At 31.7% G+C, this 27,831-nt stretch overlaps 1 pseudogene; it reads left to right on the plus strand.

The window, feature by feature from the left end:
* Positions 1 to 686: 686 nt before the first annotated feature.
* Positions 687 to 27,815, plus strand: LOC132757151 (uncharacterized; annotated as a pseudogene).
* Positions 27,816 to 27,831: the final 16 nt, after the last annotated feature.

Genomic DNA, 27,831 nt, shown 5'->3' on the forward strand with positions numbered 1-27,831 from the left:
CTTGACACAATTTTGCACAATACAAATCATGATTCTGGAACAATCGGGCAAGGGAATGATCTGCGAATTTGCACACAAGTGATAGGCCAAAACCTTCATCAAATTCTACACAAATCCCAGAATCAGATTTCTATTTAACCATGTAAAATAATGCAATGCAAAGAAGTCCCTGATGCGCATTAATTGCAATGCTGAGACAATATGCACAAAGCAATTGTCAATGATGTGTAAAGGTATATGATTAGATATCATTTTTTAAATTATATCTTAAAGTGTATTCAACGGCAAGGTAAAACATATACGTAATATGGTTTAGACTCGTCACATCTGATGTCATTAAAAGTTTTGTCTTCTTTTTTTCTTTTGCATAAAACATATATGTTGGCAGTTTAAAAACTTTGTTAAGTACAAAAGACAACAACGTCTGGCCCACGGTACACGTTCCGTATATACTACATACTGGTATACGGTAAATAGCTTAGGTTACCGAGGATGGAAAGACAGGTGATGACATTTCAACTTCCTGAATTTTCGAGTTAACTTCCTGAATTCACGATTTAAATAGTCTTATCAAGTTCGTTGCGCATTTATTTGCGATTTACTGGTATTTTGGTATTAACAGGGGAAATTTTGAATGCTGTGTTTGTACTGGATCATGATTGTTTTCAAAATATGAAACTACTATAAATGACGTGTTTGGAACAGTGCTACATTCAGTCGTTCTGACGCCATATTATCCATGGAAAATACTACACAAAAATCATCATTAAACACACATCAAATATCGAAAATACGAAATGTTTTACCTGGTATGGGAACGGTAAGAAAACGGAAATAGCCTTGCTTACCTTTTTGGACTGAGTTTTTGCTGGTTTGTTTACCTATGTGTCATTTGAACCCATTGGAACCCATGTTCAGTAACCATGTGACCGGATGTACGTTATCTATAGCTTCTTTGATTTGTTCGATTAGTTGTCTTTACATTTTAACTTGCTGATTTGGATTGTGGGAATTGGTCAGATACTACTTCATATCGGAAATAGTACTTGCAAGTTGGTTGCTCATAGTAACATTCCTTAACCACATCGAAGAAAAAACTCCCCGGTATTCCACAGACATTTGGGGTTTGGAGCTCAAAACGCCTTTAAAATCCAAATAAAATGCATATTTGTCAATCCCAGCACATGTACTGATCATATATATCAAAAAAACCTAATAAAAGCCGTTTTGAAAAAATTTCATATTTCAACATCTATAATAATACACAAGATAAAAATGTTCGCCGGAAAAAATCCGCACCCCTACCGTCATATTCACCATGTATTTTATTCCATTTCCAATATTTTCACATAATCCTTTGGTCCATCGACACAGAAGATATAATTCTTCACGATAATGGTCAATTTTAAACTTCAACGGTAATATAAACAACGCAACAGCCGAAATAAACATCAATATTATCGCCGTTTTTTTCCAACGACAAAATCTTTCGATAAATTCAATGGACCAGACGGCTATGAACGAAGCTATCCGATTATGTGGCCCCAGCTTTGCCGTGTGCAAAATGCGCAGCGCTTTTAAGTTTGGGAACCACATAATCGGATAGCTTCGTTCATAGCCGTCTGGTCCATTGAATTTATCGAAAGATTTTGTCGTTGGAAAAAAACGGCGATAATATTGATGTTTATTTCGGCTGTTGCGTTGTTTATATTACCGTTGAAGTTTAAAATTGACCATTATCGTGAAGAATTATATCTTCTGTGTCGATGGACCAAAGGATTATGTGAAAATATTGGAAATGGAATAAAATACATGGTGATTATGACGGTAGGGGTGCGGATTTTTTCCGGCGAACATTTTTATCTTGTGTATTATTATAGATGTTGAAATATGAAATTTTTTCAAAACGGCTTTTATTAAGTTTTTTTGATATATATGATCAGTACATGTGCTGGGATTGACAAATATGCATTTTATTTGGATTTTAAAGGCGTTTTGAGCTCCAAACCCCAAATGTCTGTGCGGTATTCAGGTATATACTAAGTTGTCGAGTGTTTTTCACCTGTATATATTTTAAGAACAAACTAAAGATTTAACGAAAGAACGTTCCTTAAAATTTGGCTTAATCCATTTTCCAAGTGCATGTCGTAGATACTACTTCCGGTGAGAAGGAAACAAAACAGACATTTTTTTACAATTCGATACCATATTCATCATATCAAATATCACATATCTTAAACAAATATTTAACTACACTAAACATGAAACAAAAATCCCTGACAAGATAAAGGCATTCTTTTTCTAATAAACATCGCGTTGTCTTTTCTTGCAATTTTTAAGCGATTTTTTAAATCTATTATTAACCTTCATAGCGATGATGAAAATATTCTTCGATTTGCAGACGACAGTTGGAATTATGTGAAATGTGAATTGAGTTCAGTTGATGGATGGGCTCATGACGTCATTAATAACATGGGAACACATTAGATACATTTGTTCTCGAGAATACTACATCACAACTTAGAATACGCAACAAGTCACTTAGAACTAAATCTAAATTTTTCTAAAACAATAAAATTATTGAGTTCATTAGAGCTAGCGTCAATTCACATTACGTGTAGACGTGTACCTTTGTTATAGATATTTATAAATACATTTATTAATCTGATAAACAAAGTTGCTTCACGGCAAACATATAGCAGTCCATATTAGTTCTAAACACGCGTGAACGATTTTATTTCCATAGCTTTCAAGATATAGAAGAGATGTGGCAATATTTGGCAAAAATTAATTGCATTCACTGTTTTCAATTCTCCTGATATTTTTCCCCATTGTCTTTTTAGTTCTTCCGATTTTTGTGTTAAAAGTGTTTTTTTATTGAATGACCCGTGTTTGAATATGATTTTTATGGAAATGCATGATTTGATTTCTTACATATTTCTCTTGATATTGTTTTTCGAGATGTTGACATTTTTCGAACTGTTAAAACCCTGTGGATTTTTAATTTTAAAAATAACACCAAGAGGTTATAATAATGTTATATAAAAGTAAATATACGTATGTTTTATGTTTGTTTATTATTATTATTATCATTATCAATATTAATATTATTATTAATATTATCATTATTATTATTATTATTATACTATTATTATTATTATTATTATTATTATTATTATTTTATTATTATTATTATTATTATTATATGAACGATTACGCTCTGTGGACCTTTGTAGTGGTAAAGTTTTTACTTTAAGCTCGAACCCTCTACACACAAAAGTATATTGTTATTTTCATTAATTAAATCTCTTCCCAAACAGAAAATCTTAAATGGATGTGTCTATCTTTCATTCTGAACAAAATTGTTAATAGTACTTGAGAAATAATTTCAAATACTAGCATGTACTGACTGAATAGCGTATTAGAGTGCAGACCATTATCAGACTTTGAATGCGTAGAATTAAGGTAGTGTCAACTGTTTGACCCATTTTTCTATCTCTTTACCTACGCCTAGTTTATCTTTCATTGTTTTGTGCATGGAAAATCTACAGAGAACACTGGAGTGAAAGCATTGAGGGTTGTCTCCGTTTGAAAACTTTTTTAACACTTCCGTTCTGAACCCTAAGAGAAGAGGAATCACGTCCCTTCTATTCGTAATTGCTGTCTCAAAAAGACTAGTGACGCGGTGACGTCAGTCACTTTTTCTGGCGCATTGTTCTTATTTACAGTCTTCTGACAAAATGTCTACCAATATGACAAAACAGCTAAACTTTTGGCAGATTTCAGATATATTGCACATGTTAGTTTAAAAGGTATCAAATTTCAAAGGAGTATTACGTCCCTTTACTCTAACCAGTAACCAAAACGTTAATATAGCTCGTAAATATATATTTCCCCAATACCCACGACCGTAGAGAAGTATCTACTGAACACTTTTTTGAAACATTTCACTGTTTCAGTCAAGTAATCTCTGTTCACAATTTAAGTTTAGGTCATCCATCTCTTGATAAGACGATTGTGTTTTTTTGGACCATTGTTGTTACTGTATACAGAAGGACAAAGGATCTGGTCAAAACTCATTAAGGTTATACAATGTGGAATTAGCTCCCTCAAAGTAAAAGACATATTTAGTCCTTTTTATTTAGGTAAGTTTAAGGTCACAATACACAGCTTTTTAGCTCAGGATCATTTTATTTTTGAATTATCTAGTAAATAATGGTTTTTAACACGCAACATACATATTCAAAACAAGACGATTGTCCTTAAGGAGGGACTTGAAGAAGTTTTATTACACAATACTTACATGATCAAATATAGGTCGAAGTCAAACTTGGCTCAGATTACCAAGTTTTCACTTTATTTGTAACATGGCTAGTTTTTTGTCTTCAGTTTCTGAATTTCTGGATTATACTTTCTTTAGAATAAAAGCGATAACTGGAAATTAATCACTTCTTGAAAGTAGATAATTGGATAGATAACATTTTTAAAGAACTTGGAATGTAGTATACGTGAACATTCCAGTACTAAGACTTTATCTTAATTTAGCATCAAGATCGTTGGATTTGAAAGGTAGCTTCAGTGCCTACATTAAGGACTGTGTAGTGAAGTAAATCCTGGTCAAGGTATGATAATGTATAAAATGTGTGTCGCCGATTTGGCGGTAGTATAGATTATGTCTGATAATGTTTCAGTAAACATCAATAAGCATAAATCGAACTTTTTAGGCTTTTCAAACGCACCGAGGAGTCAGAAAAATCAATGGTAAAAATATGGCAAAGAAAGTAACTGTACAGTATAAAAATGGTTTATCTCAATTAGTGTTCTTTGTGCCTTAGCTGGTTGGCTCAAAACAAAATTTGAAACTTTGTTCCCAATTTTAGCGACACACTTTACAAAATATTGATATACATCAGAGAAAAAACTTGTCTTTATCTTCAATACAAGGATAATTAATGCAGAATAATGGATATGGTGAACATAATGAATAATTGGATATTCTTTTCTGACCAAATTCAGATTAGGACAATCGTAACGTATATTACACGAAAAATATATTTTTACCTACTTAAAATCACTACTTATATGTGTTAATGAATTGTCATTATAAGTCTCTATCAAGTGAGGTATTTGTTATAGAACTAAAGAAATCCAAAATGTAAAGAGAAAAAAATAACATTATTTTAAATTAAATGAGTATTTTGGTTACATACATTTAGCACGTATCTCACAAAATGCTAATGTCATTCATCACAAATAGGTCATGAATATCCATTTGTCATGCAAAATATCTTTAAAACATCTTTAAAGCATAAAGTTCAGGGGTTCCTTACAGAAATTTGTCTTGTGATGTTTATAATGAACAAAAGTACGTTAATTTAAAAAAATGAATAGTCAACAGAAGTAAACACCTCTACAAATACTGCATAATTGCACAAGCAAACCCCTGGTGCACAACTACACATGCTGATCAACATTCCCTTAAAGTCTGTTGACTCTAGCTAATGTTGTTTTAGAGGTACATGTGACACAACATTTTGGAACGGTGTTTACTAACATGACTTTTTCCAAAATCAGTTTCAACAAAACCCCTAAAAACACTTTGGGTTCCTTTATTTTGTTAGGAGGCCCAAATATTAAAAATATTATTTTAAAAATTATAAAATTAATTTCAAAAACGGAATGTTTTCCATTGGAAAACATATATTACAGACAAAAAGATTTTTAGCATTGCTTTAAATTAAAATAAATAGATTCTTGGGAATTTTCCCTGAACAAAATAAAACAAAACCAAATTTTTAGTAATTTAGTAAAAATAACAACAAAAAATAAAATTTGTTCTATAAAATTAAACAAATAAAAACATGGCCTTTGGGGAAAATCAATTTAAGGATGGTTTTTCAACCTGGAAAAATAATTCCCCCATGGTTTGGGGCCCTATTTTTCCTAGTCTAAACCCCCGAAAAATTATTTGCCCTAATTTTTATTTGTTAAATTAACACAATTTCATCACAACTGTTATGTAACATTTGTCATTTTTGGTATTTAATAAATGTCCTATCTAAGCTTAAACTAGTTACTTAACTGGTAAAATTCTGTACAGTAAAGAGAAAAGGGGCCAATGACATAAAATATTTTATCTGAGCATAAAATCTTATTTATGTGTTGTCCAGGTCTAGTAAAATATAACTAATTAGAATTAAGGAAAACGCAACACATTGGTTAAACGAAACAGGGCATTTAAATATGCCATTAATGACAAATGTTGCAAAGTTACAAACAAACATGGAATGTACATATTGTGTTGCAAATATAAATATGACCAACTTGCCGCCGCTCAAAGAGACTTGGTTTGTTCAAGATTGATACAGAAAGACTGTTTAAAACAGAGTTTACTTGAAAAATCATAAATAACTATATCCGTGTTAATGATAACGTTTATAACAGCAACATAGCCTATAAAATTATATCATGTAAATATGCTAAGTCAATATGATATACCTAGCGATAACATAATGATATACGAATAATCCATGTCTAACATTATCATGGAAACCTTTATGTTCCTTCAACCTATGGACTGCAGCCTAGAACTGTCAGAGACATATATGTAAATCAGCAAATGGGTTATGTGTTGCGAGATTGTATATTGTAAAACATGCAATGCAGAAAACTGTTTTTTAAAGATTATTTACACAATAGTAACTTAAACCTAGATTGGAACTATTACAAAAAAGAACAACTACAACAACAAAAAGAAAAGAAGAAGAAAAATACAAAAAAAATAACCAAACAGATTTGTGTTTTTATTATAATTATTATTATTAGAATTTATTTTATTTTTTTTTTTAATTTAGGAAAATTTACCTGAACATGTCTTATTTGAATAAGAAAATACACAAGCTATGTATGGGAAGATGAATTCCCTGGTACTGGTCAAATTAATTTTGCCCTTTCTAAATAAAACTTCAAGTTGAGAGAGAGAAACAACATGTTAGCGTCTTTTGATGAACCAGCCACGTTCTAACCTGACAATATTTCTTTAAAAAATTATTCACTGCAAAAGCTTATAAATTGAAACTATGAGAATATCAGGTGTGAAATTAGATTTTAACATTTGCCTTTATATACTAAGTACATCCTTGGTATTGAAATATTTTATTTTCTAAGCGTTTTGTTGTTGATTTCTCAACAGGTTTTTTAGAAATGATGATGTACTAAAAGCAAAAGAAGTGGGTATAAAGCTTGGATTGAGGCAACGTTTGGAATAAGCAAAATTTGAAACTGTATTTATGAACCCATTTGTGATCTTATTTCTTCTCTCATTCGAGACATGGTCCCTTTCATAGATAAGACCGACAAGCGATGCTTCCAAAAGTTGTCGTAGGTTTGACTTAAACGTTAAACCTCGTTCATTGAATTTCAGAGCATTGGGAGGCAGCAATTCAAGAGTTCCGTTATTGGTGGTAAGCACTTGTGGTGTAACATACGGGGTTGAGAAATTACCTTTGATAGTGATGTTATTGAAATATGCGTTCGCTAAAAAAGGTAAAATGATAGCAGTCAGTGGCGTTATCAGACCCACATTCTAAAAGAATGCATACCTGCAGGTAGTATGGATCATGGCGCTCATGAACCCCGATGAACACCCCAAATGAATAATTACCTGTAACCTCAACTCGATTGTACGACAAATCACACCAAAGATCGGCCTGACAAACGGTTACGTTACCTACTTTTGATCTGAGACTTTACGAAATTATATTTATCATGGAATACGCGACCTTGAAATTCATAGCTTTGAATAAATTGCATATCAGAAGAATCAAGTGTGACTTTCTTTTTCTCAAAACTTCTGCTGTTGTTCATCAAAACAGGAATTTCTTTTACAAGCAGTCGACCGTCAGGGGAACTCCGATTATAATAAAACGCTAGGGACCCCTCTGGTGTATGAAGTCCACTGCCCTAAAATCGTCTAGTAGGTTGATGCAAATTCGCTGATAGAAAATTAACATGATATGCAAAAGGAAATGAGGAGTGGTAACCAATGGCGGATAGAAAAGGCAAGGCGTCCATCCATGCAGTTGGAAACACTACATCCGTTACGTTGTATTTTTCAATCAAAGGAATAGCTGGATCATAGAACAAAATATTGAAACAGATAAAAGTTCCAAAACGTCCAAATTCAGTGTCGAAGTACATGAATTCTGGAGTAGTAGATGTATTGAATTGTTTCTCGAAGAACAAGTTCTGCTTATGATATCTAGCTATGAGTTTTCCATTTCTGTCAAACACTATGTTGGTATTGTACTGATAGTGTCCATTCTTAGGGCAACTGGGGTCGGTATTTTGGCACGGTTGCTTATCACCGTAGTTAGCCAATAAGTAAATAGAGTTATTCTTAGCGAGGCAGCTTAGAAACGTCTGAATCTTTGTTCTTTCGTATTTCGAAGGCTCAGTACACGGTGTCCAGTCCACTTGAGAAGGATCTGGAATGTACTCAAGATAGTTCTTTATGTTAAAGGTGACCGAAAAATATAACGATATAGCCCGTCTTCTGGGAACACAATTATATCAACGCCCTGAAAAAAAGAGAGATAAATCTTGATATTACTTTTTACAGCAAAATTTCTTACTTATTGGTCAATACATGGATGACTAGAATATCAGATTATCTGACAAGAACGGGAGAAACTATTTCGCAAAGTTTGGTTTTGGTCATGTAACCAATATGTGTAGATATGTTTTAATACCGAACCAATATAAGATCTGTGAGAAAAAAAGCATTAGTATAAAAAATGTAAGTTACAATAATTGTGGTATAAATGGTTATAAATAAATATTCATTAAATATGCTCACTTTTGTACAGTATGATAAATAACTGGTTATTATTTTTTTCTGAAATACTTGCATGACGAAGCGCAATTTGGGGAATAAACGCGGATGTATTTTAATGTTACAGAACCAAAACGCAGCGCCGCTAAATATTTTCTCTCTTTCTTGTCTAAACTTACCCGATATAAGGGTACTGCACAATATTTATTTATTTTTAACAATAATAAGATAATTGTTTTTATTACATTTTTTTAATTTTATGTAATCATTCAATTTTACAAGGTTTTCGTAAAAAAAATGAAAGTTACGATTTTAATCGCCAAGTAAATTTACATAAAAAAAACAACAAAATACAGAAACTTGAAATTAGATATTACGATGTAAAGTTTAAAAACTGACTGGTGTAAAATCAGACCGTCATTGCATCAAAAATTGATTTCAGACGTCCCATTTAAGAAATCTATACTTACAATTTATTTATTTCATCTCATGAATTACAAGTTAGTAGAAAGAAATCAAGTAAGGCATAAAAGGACCGAGCGGTAAATATTTATATAGTATCAACATTTCCGAAAGGTTTATGGTCCACTGTACGATGTCGACGTCGTGGAATAGTTGATTCTTTTCTAAAATAAATATTAGGTTAAATATATTTTTTTTATTTTGGGACAGATTCGTCTCTAGGAAAATCTCTTATACAACGCCCATATTTCAGGCCAGTACTAGTAACAGTTTTTTTTTATTCTGGTGAATATACAAACTGTATATTACTAACAGGTTAACGAAAAATGGGTGCATGATGTCATACTCTTCACTTTCCTGAAAACTGTTGAAGAATGGAAAATTTGAACATGTAAGAATTATTTCACAAAATGTTTTTTGGGAGCCAAAATTTGGGAGTTGCCTTTTTAATCCGCAGCGAGTTGTTACTATATATATATAAAATAAACAAGGTAAAGGCAACGTTCATACGATGCAGGCCCCCGACACACCCACGTAGGGCACCCAGAAGGCACAAAACGAAAACCTGGAATGGACATAAGGTCAAACTCATTTAAGTTGGTAGTGTCATAATTTTTCTGAAATCCTTTATAATTTTACGAATGGAGTCCATACACAATCAAATACACAGAATAAATTTTGCCACTTATGTTTATTTTATTAACATTTTTATGTAACATCATTACAGCTTATAAATTGTTTATCTTAAATGCAATTTGTTATTTGACTAAGTGCAATTTAAATAGAAAAGAAAAAGAGAAAATGTAAGTAAACACGAGTAATACAAAATTTGTTATCAAAATACTTAAATACATACGAGTGTCCCTGCTTTATCTGCCTGCCTTTTATATTCGTGAAGATTCGGAAACATTTGTGAAACTGCTTCATCGTATGAACTTGCTCTCTTTTCTGGGAATATAACAGCGTGCTCAAAGACAGCTGCTTTATATAAAGGAACATTTCGGAGCAATACACGATGTTAAAACTTACGAAAACGAACAAACACACAGAGATGATATTTTTCATCATATTTCACCTTTTGTTCAAACAAATTAATTCAAAATACAATATTTTTTTAAATGATCCGTTATCCCGCAATTATGAAAAAAGATCCATGCAGGAAAATATTAATATTAATGTTTTATCTGAGAACGCAAGTATTGTAAAGGATTCCTTTGAGGTTACTGACGGGGATCATTTAAAAATGCATGGATTATTTTTTAATTGTTGTTAAAAGATTAAATGCAATCATTAAAAAATTTCATTTTATAAAGCGCATAATCCCTATAAAGAACCTTTTACTATTGTAAAAAGACATATTTACAAAAATACGCTTATCTCCTTCGTACAATATAATTTGCGCGTACACACCACTTTAAACAAGTAAACAGCTGAATTTATCTACCAACGAAAAAAAAACGTCATTTTTCCAAAACATCTTGACCTATGAAATGAGGGTTTTAAGAGACAAGATCGTATGTTTGACAACAGATAGGTTTGAAACGTATATTCTTAAAATTGTAAATAAAGAACTAACATCAAATCCTCTTCAAAGGCACTGCAAGGACGCTAATATTTAACCGAATCCAGCCTTACGTTGAGCCTTTACTTTGAGTTTTAAACTCTAGCCATGAAGAGAATGGTTTCATCATTTCGAATTATTGGTTAAGTATTTGACTAAAGAACAATTAATGTTTTACACGAATAATCGGATATCTTTCATATGTTCATATAAAATACTTAATTACTTATGTTCAAAATTTCGTAGAAAATATATTTAAGGAAACATCAAATTTAAAAGATAATAATTTGTTCTGACTTATCTTGCTTTTCAGACAAGTAGTTACTGATTAGTAGCCATTTTCTAAATCTCTCGGCCTCATACAATGTTATTGCGGTGTTCGAATTTGTTTAATGTAAACAAATTGATAAAGATACTAAAACAACGGATAAATCTTTCACCGAATTTCGACAACGGGAATGGGAATGAAACACAAGTTATTTGTACTGAAATGCTTACACATAAATAGTGTGGATGATTCCCACAATGTGCCTTCTTCATCAAACAAATAACACCATGTTGCTATTATGCTCGGAGGTACGCAAGCCTAAAATTCCTACCCGCAAAAGTGATTTCGCTTTAATGGTCATTTCTAGAGAACTGGCATATTTAAAATAAATGGATGTTGTTTGATACACTGATACACGTGAATTTTATACACCTTACAGTTGACAATGTACACCAAAGTTTGCTATTATAAAGATGCTAAAACAGCGCATTCTGTTGAGAGTAGTAAATGAATAAAACAAGTTTAATGTTGACTTGGATTTTAAATATTTATTTATTAGTTTATTAAAGTCTCATCGATGTTCACAATTAAAATTCATATAAAATACAATACAAATGTACATTGCCAATCTATTAGATTTACAAGAGACTAAAAGGCTGACTAACTATTTACATGTAAAATTCTAAAAATCTAAAATACCCTTGCTAATTTAAACATATGATAAAATGAATCTACTGAAATAAAGTAAAATAATGGGATAACAAGGTTCCATTTCATATAGAAATTAATATTGTAGGTAAATTTAATCAAATCCGGTTTAGAAGATTATAAGCAAAGGCATTTTCTAAATAGTACATGTATATCTACAAACACACAAAAGTTATTTAAATTAATGTCAGTTGTATCAAATTAGTTTTCTTCTATTCAGTATGTTAAAACATACCACATGACTATTATAACAAAAAATAGGGACTTTAGCATGTAAGGATTGGACAAAGAGTTTTGAAAGCTTAAAAATGCTCTCTTCTTTTAAAGAAAGATGTGCTTTAATTACTCATGACGTATTACAAAAGATAACAGTTTTACTGATTTTAAATAAAAAAGAGGACATAGACTCTGATTATTTATGTTGATAGAATTTAATATCATGTTGTCTCTTGAAAAGCAGATTTGGTATAATTCAGCAGTTAATGATATAAGACACTTCTGTTTTTTTTCTTGGGGATCAAAATCTTTTAGATCTTTCAAAACGCTGAACTGCATTTAAAGAATAATAATTACATTTATTGCATAATTATGATAAAGTTGAATTACATTGTAGAATAACACTTAATATTACATAACAAAATGTGATATATGATCAAGCAAAAGTAGTGGTGAGCTATTTCGACTTACCCACATTCACAATTTGAAGATTCAATAATACTTTTGGCGTTAAAATCGTTAGAAAGATAACTGCATTGAATACGTTATGAAATATTTGAGGTTTTCTTGTAAGTGGGTTAAGTGGGAACATCCTTTTTCGAAAGTCGCTTAAAAGGAAGTAAAGAAGAAACACTAGTGTTTCATCCTAAAGAGGTTTACAGTCCCTTATAACAGATTGGAAAATGAATTATTAGAAAAACGGTATGTGTTTGTATGGTTTGTATGTGTTTTTGCGTTCCTTAGAGGATATATGTTGTCCCTTCCTATTTGATGGTTAATTGTTTTTAGATAAGAGAATATTATATTTTTTATTTTGTAAAACAGTATAAAACTGTATTTCTGTCTTCTGAAGTGTTCCCCAACCAACTTTAGATACATGTTAGCAGTTTTCAATAGAAACAGGTTTTGTAGCGCATTTATTCAGAGCGGACACAAAATTTTGAAATTGACACAAAATGACTTAATGTGACCTTGACGTGAGAAAGATTAAACCTGCACGTGTGTGCATAAAGTTTATTATTGCGTTTGTTTCGTTATCATAATTGAAAATTTCTCAATTTAAATCTCATTACATTTGGCCTTCAAAAATAGATTTAATTTCAAATATAGCATTGGACGTACGTGTTTGTGTTATTTTTCCCAAAAGTACACAAAAATGAAAGCTGGTAAAGTGATATTTTCAACTTGATATTTTTATTCAATTCATATTATGCTTTGAATATTTAAAAAAATCACTAATAGAAAGAAAAAAAACAAGTGGTGAAAAACAACTTACACAGATTCATATAATGCATCTGGAGCTGTTAAAGTGCACATATTGTTTGTATTAAATAGTGGCTGATTTACGCCATGTTGAAATTTCGCTATTTTCGCTTTTTCTAACTTTCTCGAAACTGTTGATAATGAAAACATGCAGAAAAGTGAGAAACTGACAGGTTACTGTAACGGTTTTTGATTGTTGCAATTTGCTTTTTCGTATCGTTACAATTCCGATTATACGCATTATTGTATAGTCGCATTAGTTTATTTAAACTTTGTTTTATTGTCGCATTTTTGTGTTTTTTTGTAGTTGTAGAAGCGGTTGCGTACCTTAGTAGATATGTTATAAATCAATCTACTGCTTAAATTTCATGCCAAAATTTTATATGCTGTGACATATGTGTAACAATCTTCTTATGCGTAACCGTCAGGTGCAAATGAGCAAAACGATGCCAAACATTAAGAATGCAACAAAACGACTTGAAACAATGCGAAAAAGCGAAGATGTGACACTGCGTAAAATTGAAAATACGAAAAGAAAAGTACAAAGATATAAAAAATGTGAGTAAAATCACGACATATATTACATTGCCTTCCTTCGGTGATTGAGTGCACCATATATTTAAACTTTATTATGCATGCAGACATTATGGCCCGGACGTTACACGAACTTACCAGCACTAAAGGTTCTACGGCTAACACAATTGTTCGATCCCTTGCAACGTCATTGACTTTTGAGATTGACATGCAACACATTGGCATATGTCACAAAATAAATATTTTTTAAGCGATCATTTTTGGACACGAAAACATACTATGTCGTTGCTTTATGTCCTTTAGGGATAACTTATTGCTTGATTAACATATAAATTCAAATCGACTTTATCCATATAATTATATTATTATATTAATCACTAGTCATTGTTCACCGTCCACTACAATTATAGGTAACAGCGGGTATGTAATTTCGGTAAATACCTGATAAAGGTACCGCCTTGGTGCAACAGGTAGTCTATGAAGTAATTATTTAATGACCCTAGGTGGTACTTCAGGGACAAACAAATAATAATACCTTAAGTGTTCCCTCCTATCTCATAGCATTTGGAAGTTGGATAGTTACAATTAATCCGTCAAATACTAAAAGAGATTTAAAAGGATATAACTCGAAATTGAGACTGGTTTTGAAAATCTTATTAAAAACACATTTTTTTTAAAATGTCCTTTTATTTGTCACGGTCTTACAAACTTTGTATACAGGAGTCACATGAAAATTTTCATGTTATTTTGTTGTGATTAATGATTTTTAAGGATCACGCAATTTCCAGTGTTTTTGTTTTACTAATTATTAAAATGCAAAAATCCTGCACATGATTTAACTTGATTGCGCAGAACAAATTATGAAGACGTCCTGTTAACGTAATGCGACAATTATATGACATCGTTGTTTATGATCGATTGACTATGGGCATTGTCAATGTCATACCAATATATAGATTTTTCATGTCATCGATCCCTTACTCTGTTTTGAAGATAACGGGTTAAGTTTTAAAATGCCGACTTTTGGCGTGGGATGCATACGCACACCTCATGCCTGTATTAATGCATTAATATTCAGTGTATGAATACCTTCTTGAAATAATGCTTCCATTTTAATTTCGCACAATCAAAATTAACTTTCAAGTTTCCCATCCTGAAATAACTATAGCTATTACATTGCACAAATCTATTACATTACACATAGCGACTTATTGATAATGAACACACAAAATGATACATAATTTTTTATTCACAACTACATCTAAGTCATAAACTTAAATAGTTTCAGTTTAAAATCGTATAACCGCAAACTGATCAAAACTGTTCCTTAGTTTTCTCGTGTATAATACACATTAACACGATAGCCTTTGTAATCGGATTTATTCACACATATAAAAAGGTAAACAAAATCACAACCACCTTTTTGGATTTTCTAAATGATAAGGAATCTCTGGAAGTGTTTATTTAAATATAATCGCTAGCTTCCGAATAAAGACATACTTAAACAGTTAATGAACGTTTGTGTATCATGTAGGAATGTTTACTCATATCATACCATCGACAAATAACACGCTAGGATCTAAATACAAACTGTATCTTTGTTTATGAATTAGCCAATGAAATTTCATTAGCTTTTAACTCAAGATATACTGCCTGAACTTTGATATAGACCGTCCACAAAAATAAGCCATAAATCTTTTACCAAAATTTAAAATAAGCCGCGACGTATTATTGGATTTTAGGATAATATTACCATAACATTGTTAGATTGTTGTCGAAGTCCGAAACTTGTTTATTCGGATTTAATTTGGTATCTTTTTCTGGTTATAGGTTAAAACATTTTCTTTTCTGATTTTTCTCTTTGCATTATTTGCTACGTAATAGACAGAGTTACTGTGTGAATGTACGAATTGTCACTACCGTTGTTTCTGCTTTGGTTTGCATGTGATTTTGATAAATATTCAGGGTCATTCGATATTTTCGCAATCAATATTTTAACTTAATTAGTTCACGTGACACGTCTTATTTTACATTTTTGTTTACAAAATTAATGTAAATCTGATGTGTTTGAAACTGGATGTCTAATTTCAACAAAAAAAAGAAATATTGATTTTTACAATTTTTGAAATAAATTTTCCCTGTTAGGGAATCCCTTTCCTTTTGGATGTATTTGTAAACCGTCCAAACAAATGTATAATGATGGTCGTTGGCAAATTTCCGCAAAAAGAAATGGTCAAAATGGAAATAAACATTAAATAAAATAAAATTTTATTTATTTTAAAAAAAATTTATGAAAATTTTTCCCCTGTCTTTAAATGGCCCAAAACAAGGGGATGTTTTCCAAAAAGGGGTTGCCTTTTTGTGACTTTACATTTTAACCCTTTGGGTCATCAAATTTAAAATCAGGACCAGGGGGGCAGTTTAAAGGGTTTCCCATCGTTTTGGTGTTAACGCCCTTTTGGTTTACATACGGATTTGAAAAATTTTCCCCTTTGATATTAATTTTCCTAAAATCCCCTTTCGCTAAAAAGGTAAGATGATAGATTTCTTTTTTCTTGGGTTTACCACATTCTAAAAAGAATGTTTTAAAAGGGGGCCCGTCAGGTGGGGTGCATTCCATAACCCAAAATGCAAAATTTAACCTTTAAAACTTTTACTCTTTAATACGACAAGGAGAAAGCAAAGATCCCCCCTTTCCCAAAACAATTAAATTATTTTTTTCTGACTTGGGGACTTAGGGTTATTTCCCAAAAAATTTTACCTTGGAAATCTTTAATTTTTTAAAATCCCAAAAAGTCTAAAGCAAAACTTTTTTTCATTTTTTGTTCGTTATCTATTTCCGTTATGGTTTAAAATAGGAACTTCTTTTACAAGAAGGCGGCCATTGGGTGAACTTCGATTGTAGTAAAACGCCAGGGCTCCCTCTGGTGTGTAAATCCCGCTTCCCTGAAAACGTTCTTCAGGATAATGCAAATTCGCTGACAGAAAATTAACATTATATGCAAGAGCAAACGAGGAGTGATAACCAATTGCGGAAAGGAAAGGCAGCGCGTCCATCCATGCAGTTGGAAACACAATATCCGTTACGTTGTATTTTTCTATCAAAGGGATCGCTGGATCATGAAACAAAATGTCAAAGCAGGTAAAAGTTCCAAAGCGTCCAAATTCAGTGTCAAAGTAAATGAACTCTGGAGTAGTAGGTGTATTGAATTGTGACTCAAAGAACAAGTTCTGCTTGTGAATATCTTGCTATGAGTTTTTCCATTCCTGTCAAAAACTATGTTGGTTATTGTACTGATAGTGTCCATTCTTAGGGCAATTAGGGTCGGTATCATGGCAATGTTGTTGCTTATCGCCATAATTAGCAACAAGGTACATCGAGTTATTCCTTTGCGAGACATTGCTTAGAAAAAGTTTGTATCTTTGTTCTTTTCGTACCTCAAAGGTTCAGTATCATTGGCTTCCAGTCCACTTGGGCAGGGTCTGGATGTACTCCAGATAGTTTTCAATGTCGAAGGTGTTGCAAATAGATATCCATAAATTCCCATCTTCCGGAAATACGATAAATATCAGCGCCCTAGAAAATGAGATAATAAGTAACTATTTAGATGAAGAAAAAAATCATTTTTTATTTTATACAACACAACGCCCTGCATCATTGCTATGAACTATGTAACATACATAATGACCGTTATCTTCCTGAATTGCTATTCAAATTAAATTCTGTTTTAAATAACAATTAGTTTGTTTCAAATTATAAAATGGTTAAATTTTTTATAACTTTAAATGCCAATAAAATACTAGGGAAAGAAAAAGTTTCCAATAATTTTTGAGTTGGCCTTCTGGACAATAAGAACACGGTTTTTAAATTGAGTTGTTCCCATTAAGAAGACTATTGGAATGTGCGTAAAGGTTCTAAAGGATTGGCGTGGAGGGTAACATTCATTTCTGCACTCATAAATTTAGTTTTGAAAATCAACTAACCTCGAAATCGGAAATAAAAAAAAATATAAAAATCACTCGGATGAAGTATGTGGCAACTTTATATAGCTGCCAACAACTGGCACCCATTACGGGAACGGCAATACTTGGATGGAATTTTTATTGATTCTTTTTATTGTGGATATATGCATGAAAAATCTTTTTTTCGCCCCCCTCTCCCCCCCCCCCCCAAAAAAAAAAATTAAGACAAGGGGAAGAACTTGAGAGGATGACACTTTTCACAAAGGCGTGTTAATGCCCTTACTGTGACAACCCGGTTTTTTTTTGATATTATTTTGATTTTTTCTCTCGCAAAGGTATGAGAATAGGCATACACAAACAAAACATATATCCTTTTATCGTATCTCTAATATTTTTTGAAAAACTGAAATTTTACTTCTTATTTTACGCAGAAGTGTCCTCTCTATGAAGTTGCATAAATCATAAACATCACAAAAAATATTAAAAAAGCTACATATCACAATGGTAAATTACAAAAGCTAGCGTTTATTGGAATCAATTGGAAAAATAAAGTAACGTTCAAAATCTTTTCAATATAATTTTAATTGAATCTAAATATATTTTGCGGCCATTATCATTTTAATTCATCCGGTGTCCCCGCTTGCGAAAAAAATATATTTTTTAATTAAATTCTTTTTTATTTGTTTGTTTCGTTTTTCTTATATTTGTTCTAAAAGTTTTTAAACTTTAAGTTCATAATTACTTTAAAACTTATTTTTCAATGTCGCCTTCAATTTGATAAGCCACGCGGGCATAATGAAAGGCAAATAAACGATTCAGTCCCACGCTTTTAAGGGAATTTTTAGCTTTCATTCAACTCTGATAGCATCTTAGTGAAAAAAGAATTTAATAAACCTAATAAAAATCTGATATTTCACCTTGATACAAAACAATAACAACTGGCGGTAGAAAAGAAAGGACACAGCTAATTGTTAATCAAATGGTATAAAATAATTAATGTATATCTTTTGATTCATCGATAAGCTTTAAAAAAAAATTCATATCAATTATCTGATATGAAATAAAAAGAGCTTATGGTAGACCGTCTATTTGGGATTTAAAAAAAATTAGTTAATATAATGTATCATGTACAAATGCCGGTCAATATATTAAAAATACATACGAGTGTCCCTGCTATATCTGCCTGTCTTTTATATTCGTCAAGATTCGGAAAAACATTTGTGAAAACTGCTTCATCGTATGAACTTGCTCTCTTTTCTGGAAATATAACAGCGTGCTCAAACAAGCTTGCTGTATAGAAAGTATGCTTCCCACTTGTTTGGTAAACACGACATTTCCGACACATATACGAATGCTAATTAAGTGAAAACAATTCTACATCGTCAAAGATATTATATTGTCCATCATATTGCACTTTTTTCACAACTTATAAGTGAATTGTTTAAAAAAATAAGATACCGTTCAAGATGATCTTAATTATTACGAAGCTGCCGGCAGCTGCAGTTTTTAGTATGAAAGATATTTGATAATATACAAAAAAAGAAATCACTTAATAAAACATGGCATCCCTTGACTTATGCAACTGATTTCGCACTCTTAACTATAAGCGGAGCACCAAACGTGCTTTATGTTCGTACTGTTTGTGTGCAACTGTTTACAAATTTTAGCTTGTACGTGAAATATATCTCGTCAGTGGGAGATAAACGTATCTTTCTAGGTCAACAGTGATAGGTTCCGCATATTATATATGAAACTCATTTGATTAAAATATAACCATAAAGTATAACCACCCCATGAAATGTTGACTTCTCTTTAAATTGTTTTTACATCTGTCTGTGATATGCATGCTTCTTAACTTCTGACCCCTTTTACAAATCCATTTTATCTGTTTCCGCCTTTAGAGTACACACATTCGGTTTTTTTTGGAATCATCCTGCGCTTTAAATTGAACGGGACTGATGTGTCTCATTAAAAGTTCCATGAATTACTGCCCTGTAGGAACATATTTTGAATTTATAATTTCAGAATCTCATGTTTATATGTTAACAATTCTGCTGAAAGCCAATACTAAGTGTATGGATGATAGCTAACACTTTCTATGAACGTCATCTCTCTATCCATGATTTTCGTGTGATCATCCAAAATGGATTTATTAAAATTTTAAGAATTCGTTTTGAATTCATTTTCAGTTTTATATGAAAAGATATTAGATACCATTAAATCAAAAGTTAATATTATCCAAAATAAATCAAGAAATCCTTTTGAGAATTTCGTGCAAGAAAGGAAACTTTTTCCTTTTGAATTTTGGGGAATTAGTTTATTATGAATTAACATATGTGGGGTCGTGTTGTATAAAGGGTAGAAAAGTCGTATCAGCTAACGGTTCTTAATTTAATAAACTGGCTAAATATAAAAAGATTTTGCCTAAGTCTTATTATAAACTGAGCATAGGCAATGCATTCTTAAAGGAATATTTATAGGGAAAATTTTCGTGCGTCACTTTGGGTTAATGAATATTCATTAAAAGAAAGACAAATTGGGAAAAAAATACGGCAAAAATGTCAACTGATTTGAGTTTTAACTATACTATCGATATAACCTCTTGGATGGGCATAATGCACTTAAATATGCAAGGCTTTGGGAAACCATCAAAACACTCATGGAAAAGGGTGCGGTGATTGGCTAAATGAATTGTTTGATTAGGTCGTGTGAATGTAATCTTAGGAGTACTGGCTGCGGTTTAGTGGCCACACTGTTGTTATTCCCTGAGAAGAAAACCTTTCCACTTCTTGTTAAGTACTGGCTGCCTTTTGGGAACATCTTCAAGAGTTATTCTATAAGCTTATAACTTCCCACAGAAATGGCACATGCGATACCTTGTTCTGTGTTTAGGGGCATTTTAGAGACATGAAATGTCATAAAAAATAACAAACAAGTATTGACTTGTTGATACACAATAGTGTTATTGAAAAAAGAAACTTTTAAATTTCTAAAATGTTTTTTGGCAAACGATGGTCGCTAATTTGCCTTTGTATTCCAATAGAGATCCGAAGAGCTATTAGAAAAACGGCTCGTCTGTTTTTTGTAGCAGCGAACTAACATGTTGTTTTTTCTGGAATGGAAGAGATTTTAAAGTTGCTTTGGATGTGAATGGGTAAAACTATGAAAAAACATCGCTTCAAAATTGCCATTGATGATTTTACTGCTTCAAGCACAGTGCAAATGAATACTTTCCATCAAATTATAAACTATAAACTTACGCTTGACACAATTTTGCACAATACAAATCATGATTCTGGAACAATCGGGCAAGGGAATGATCTGCGAATTTGCACACAAGTGATAGGCCAAGACTTACATCAAATTCTACACAAATCCCGGAATCATAATTTATAATACTGCAACGCAAAGGAGTCCCTGAGGCGCAGTAATTGCAATGATGAGACTATATGCACAAAGCATTTGCCAATGAGTAGTAAATTTAAGTATATGATTACATAACAATTTTTAAAAATATCTTGAAGTGTATTCAAGGCAAGGCAAAACATTTACGTAATATGGTTTAGACTGGTCACATCTGACGTCACACAAAGTTTTGTCTTCCTTTTTTTTTGCTTACATCATATATGTAGGCAGTTTGAAAACTTTGTTAAGTTCGAAAGACAACATCGTTCAAACCAACGGTACACATTTCGTATATACTACATACTGGTATACGTAAATAGCTCATGGAAAGACAGGTGATGACATTTCAACCTCCTGAATTTTCGATTTCAACTTCCTGAACGTGGCTCCCAGCTTTGCCTAGTACAAATTCGCCTCGGACCCCACTTTGAAGTAGTTGGGAACCAATATTACCTCCAGAATGGCTCCGTTTAGCCGACTGGTTCCCATCTTCAAAGCGCAGCGCATTTTGCACACGGCAAAGCCACTAAAGATTTTGTAAATGGAGTAAAACGGCGATAATCTTGATGTTTATTACGGCTGTTGTTTTATATTACCGTTGAAGTTTAAAATTGACCATCATCGTTAAGAATTATATCTTCTGTGTCGATGGACCAAAGGATTATGTGAAAATATTGGAAATGGAATAAAATACATGGTGATGTTGACGGTAGGTGTGCGGATTTTTCCGGCAAACATTTTTATCTTATATATATTATAGACGTTGAAATATGAAATTTTTTCAAAACGGCTTATATTAAGTTTTTTTGATATATATGATCAGTACATGTGTTAGGATTGACAAATATACATGTTATTTGGATTTTTAAGGCATTTTAAGCTCCACACCCCAAGTGTCTGTGTGTGAAATGTTCATCGAGTTCAGTTGACCTAGACTATGGATGGGCTCATGACGTCATTCATAACGTTAACAATGGAACATATTAGATACATATGTTCTCGAGAATTCCACATTACAACTTAGAACATGCAGCAAGTCACTATCAGAAAATTTCAAAAACTAACTCTAATTTTTTTCTAAAACAATTGAGTTCATTACAGCTAGCGTCAATTCACTTCAATACTTATCAAACTTGGCACAAATGTTGACTGGACCATTGCCTTTGTAACAACATGCCCAGGCATAAATTTCCTGTTACCATGGCAACGAGGAAACATCTCAAATTGTCAAAAATAACTATTTTGCGTTGATTTTTTTTCCATCAAAATTGATTTAAAAGTGCTGCAACCTCTCAATGGAGTGAGATAGAGTCAAATGCTTTTCAACGTTGGTTACACGTAACCTTACCAGGGCTCACACTGGCTCAAATAAAATAATAGCCAATATTTTTAACTTAAAAAATAATAGCCAAAAGTTCAGCGGACTATTCACGATTTAGCGATTAACAACATAAGTAGTTGATTAAATAAACATTACATATAAAACTTTTTCAGTTTTATAATGATTCTCAAATAAACTTATACATATGTACATTTTTGTATATAATAATTGATAAGGCTTACGATGGATCTTGGGTCATTTAGCCTCTCACAAGTCCAAAAAAATTTTGGCGATGAGAGGGACTGCCGCTCCCCTTCACCCCCCCCCCCCAAACAGAAGGGGGCACATACCTGTCTGACAACCCCCTGATGTATCTTTTTGTTAAGGGCCGCGCTGAAAAGTGGTCACTTTTTTAAACAACATTTCTCAAACAAAACCAAGTGTTTGGGGCCTAAATCAGGCATTTTTCTTCACCATTTGAGACAACAATAAAGGGGGAGGGGTGAAAAGGGCGTTAAAAGGCGTGTATATAGGGTAATGTGTTAAATCAATTAGTCAGAACTGAATCATAAGACCTGACATCAAACATGCACGCAAGACAGTTCGTGGACTGTTCACCGTCGACCCCTTTTGTAGCGCTTTTTCATTTGACGTCACTTACGTCCCGTCATATTCCCGTTATCAGCCTCACACTTTCCTGTTTGTGATCTCGTATGTGCCGTTTTGGAATTACTTGAGCAAGCTGAAAATGAGTATCCTTATAGCCGATTAATTGTACTGTGTTAATTTTATGTTTTCGTATTTATCTGAGGGAGTATCGACAATTCGTTGGAAAAGCTAAACGATCGTACACATTTTCAGTATTTTAACGAACGTCAAATTTCTACAGTTAACGTTATTTCCCCTGCTATTCAAAACGTGATGATTTAGCCATTTCATGTCTGAATGACTTCAAATTTGGGCATAATGTCTCTTTAATTTAAAAAAAGTTGTTGGTGGAATATTTGGAAAAAAAAGAAAATAAATAATGAATAAATTAGAAGTAAAACTAAGCTTCAATAACTTTTTTATGTGCTGAGCCTGGTGCGTGTTACCATGGTTATTCAATATCATAGGAAAAACGCGTTAAGTACAAGAATTTAATAATGTTTTGCTTAAATTGAAGAAAACAGTTTATGATCGCTGTACATAAAAAAGATATTCATATTCTAAATTGAATGGAATATGAAGATGCAAGACCTTAAGTCCTATTTCATTTTGAACAGCCCTCGTATGTACTGACTGTATAGCTTATTACAGTGCAGACCATGATAAGATCTTTGTTTGCGTAGAATTAGGATAACGCCAACGTTTTGACCCAATTTACAATCTCTTTTCGTACGCCCAGTTTATCTTTCATTTTTTGTGCATGGAAAGTCTACCGAACATTACCGGTAGTTTGGAGAGACAACATTTAGGTTTATCTCCCTTTGACAACTTCCATTCTGAACCCTACTAAAACAGGAATTACGTCACTTCTATATTTGCTGTGTCAAAAAAATGCGGAGACGTCAGTCTCTTTTTCTCGCGCTTTGTTTTTATTTACAGTCTTCTGACAAAATGTCTACCAATATGACAGAACAGATATATTGCACATGTTTATTTAAAAAGTATTAAATTTCAAAAGGAGTTTTGCGTCCCTCTACTCTCACCAGTAGCAACAACGTTCATATATCTCGTAAATATATATTTTCCCAATACTCACGGCCGTAATATCTACTGAACACTTTTTTTTAAACATTTCACTGTTTCAGTCAAGTAATTTCTGTTCACAATTTAAGTTTAGGTCATCTATCTCTTGATAACACGCGACATACAGCTTCGAAACAAGACGATTGTGATTAAGAAAGGAGGGACTTAAAGAACATACTGTCTTAAGAAAAAACGCGATAACTGGAAAGTAATCACTACTTGAAAATTGATAATTGGATAGATAATATTTTAAAGACATTGAAATGTTTTATACGTGAACATTCCAGTACTATATTACATCCATTTGACGTAGAATAATCAATGGTAAAAAAGTAAAGTAACAGAAAGTACCTGTACAGTATCTTAATGCCATGATCAACCTTTAAAGTGTCTCAGTTAGTATTCTTTGTGCCTTAGCTAGTTGGCTCAAAACAAAATTAAGAAACTTTGTGCCCAATTGAGCGGCACATACAAAATATTGATATACAGAAGAGAAATAAACTTGTCTTTTTCTTCAAAACAAGGATATCAAAAAAAATGTGGATATGCTGGACATAATGAATAATTGGATATTCTTTTCTGATTAAATTCAGATTAGGACAATGGTAACGTAAATGACACGAAAATATTTTACTTATTTAAAATCACTACTTGTAATTAATGTGCAAATGAATTTTCATTATAAGTCTATATCAAGTAAGGTATTTGTTAAAAAACTAAAAGATTCCAAAATGTATTGAGAAAAAAAAACATTCTTTTGAATATAATGAGTATTTTGGTCACATAAAAGTAGCAGATGTCAATCAAAATGCTAATATCATTCATCACAAATAGGTCATATATAAACATGTGTCATGCAAAATATCTTTAAAGCATAAAGTTCAGAGTTTCCTGACTGAAATTTGTATTACAATGTTTTTAATGGTTGTTAAACACATATCAAAATTACGTTTATTACAATAAGAGCACCGCTAAGCAGAGCATTATATGTCCGAAAGTGTTTCTTTTCTTTTTTAAGTAATTTAAAGGATGAAGCATTTGTAAGACATGATAATAAAATATAGTATTACCACCTTCAAATAACAATCATCCTATGAAGTTTTAATGTTGTGGGCCAAATGGAACTAAAGTTATTCTCCGGACACTGTTTTAAGTTTTAAATTAATAGTGACCTTGACCTCTGACCTTGTGACTCCAAATCAATAGGGGTGTTCTACCCAATATAAACAATCATCATATGAAGTTTGAACACTGTGGGCCAAATGGAACTTAAGTTATGTTCCGGAAACTGTTTTCAGTTTTAAGGTAATAATGACCTTGACCTTTGACCTTGTAACCCCAAAATCAATAGGGGTCTTCTACCCAATATGGACAATCATCCTTGAAGTTTTAAAAAGTATTCGAATTCCTGATGAACTCTTTTTTTACATATGAAAACACTCAATTATGATTGTAGTAATTTAAAATATATCTGTTAAATAACAATTATTGGTTTTCTACATTTAATAAATCCAAAGGAAACCTCTAATATAAATGAATACAAATTGTGCCCTTTGATTACTTTAATATCGGAGGAATAAAAAGTATACATCCATATATCTATTCATGGTAAAAATGTCTAGCAATAATTCTTAAATGGTTTTTGTCCACTTTTCATTATATCCTTGAAAGTTGACAAATATTAAACAAAACACTGTTAAATATATAGCCATTATAATTTATTATTGAAAAAGCAAATGTACAATAAAACATTATTAACACAATTTCATCACGACTGTTAGGTAACATTTGTCATTTTTGGTATTTAATAAATGTCCTATCTAAGCTAAAACTAGTTACTTAACAGGTAAAATTATGTACATTAAAGAGAAAAGGGGCCAATGACATAAAATATTTTATCTGAGTATAAAATCTTATTTATGTATTGCCCAGGTCAAGTAAAATATAACTTACTAGACGGACTTTTTTGGTATTAAAGAAAACGCAACACACTGATTGAACGAAATAGGGCATTTATTATATGCCATTAATGACAAATGTTGCAAAGTTACAAACAAACATGGAATGTACATATTGTTTTCCAAATATAAATATTACCAACTTGCCGCCGTTCAAAGAAACTTGGCTTGTTCAAGATTGATACAGAAAGACTGTTCAAAACATAGTATACTTGAAAAATCATAAATAACTATATCTATGTTAATGATAACGTTTTTAACAGCAACATAGCCTATTAAATCATATCCTGTAAAAATGTTTAGTCAATATGATATATCTAGTGATAACATTATTATATACGAATAATCCATGTCTAACATTATCATGGAAACCTTCTGGTTCTTTCAATTTATGCACTGCAGCCTAGAACTGTCAGACACATATATAACAGAATATGATATTGTAAATCAGCAAAGGGGTTATGTATAGCGAGATGGTATATTGTAAAACATGCAATGCAGAAAACCTATGTTATCAAGATTATTTACACAATAGAAACTTAACCCTACACTGGAACTATTACAAAAAAGGACAACTACAACAACAAAAGGAAAAGAAGAAAGAAGAAAAAAATACAAAAAAATAACAAAACATTTCATGACAATTGAAATATGAAACAATTTTACGACATCAATTTTTTTGGTAGTAATGACTTTAGTTAAATTTTGTAGTCCACTCAATAAAGTTCATGTTAATGATATTTTTGGCTAGTCAACTGTTGCAGTTGTTAATGGTGGCATTCTTGGAATCCGTAAAAATAGTCATTTACTCTGTTTAGTTTAGATATATAAATTTCTCGCATATGCACAATTACAAAAAAAAACATATGCAATGATAAGAAAATCAAAACATATTTTCAAAGAGAGCATGGGAATTGTAGATCATAATATACTTATAAATAATAAACGTGCGGAGCAACGTACATTTTTTTTTTACAAATACTTGTTCACTTTTAAAAACTTCCGACATTGCTTTTACCTAAATTTATGGTATTTTTTGTACAATATGTGTTTCGCTTTTTCATCCAAATCCGCATGTTATTTGATTCATCTTGAAAAAAAAACATAAAAAAAACTGACAAATTCATTTTTAAATGACAAAGAGAAATATCTGTAATTGTAGTGCTGAAAAAAATTACAATAGCACTCGGATAGATAAAAAGATATATACACGTATAACTATTTAGATATTTTTCTTTATGGTTGGACATAATGAATCCAAATATAGATATGTACAGGCATACATATTGGCATATAAATACAATGAAGCAATCTATAACATTCAATAGGAAAATATTTAGATAAAGATACTTTTGAACAATTTTAATTCAATCAACTAATGAAATAGAAGCACTTTATATCTTATTGAAACAAATAGACAATCTTTTGTTTCCAGAATGACATGTGAGGAGAAATAATTTGGATGTTTAGGTCTAATAAGAAAATGATGTTACATACTACATTAAAATTATTATAAAATAATATGCTCATTTTTGGATAAAAGCTTAAATTACATAATTGTGTTTTTTTATTATCTAGGAAATTTGCACTGAACATGTTTTATATGAA

Source organism: Ruditapes philippinarum, unplaced genomic scaffold (assembly GCF_026571515.1).
Source record: "Ruditapes philippinarum isolate M1 unplaced genomic scaffold, ASM2657151v2 ctg2744_1_1_1_1, whole genome shotgun sequence".
Lineage (NCBI taxonomy): Eukaryota > Metazoa > Mollusca > Bivalvia > Venerida > Veneridae > Ruditapes > Ruditapes philippinarum.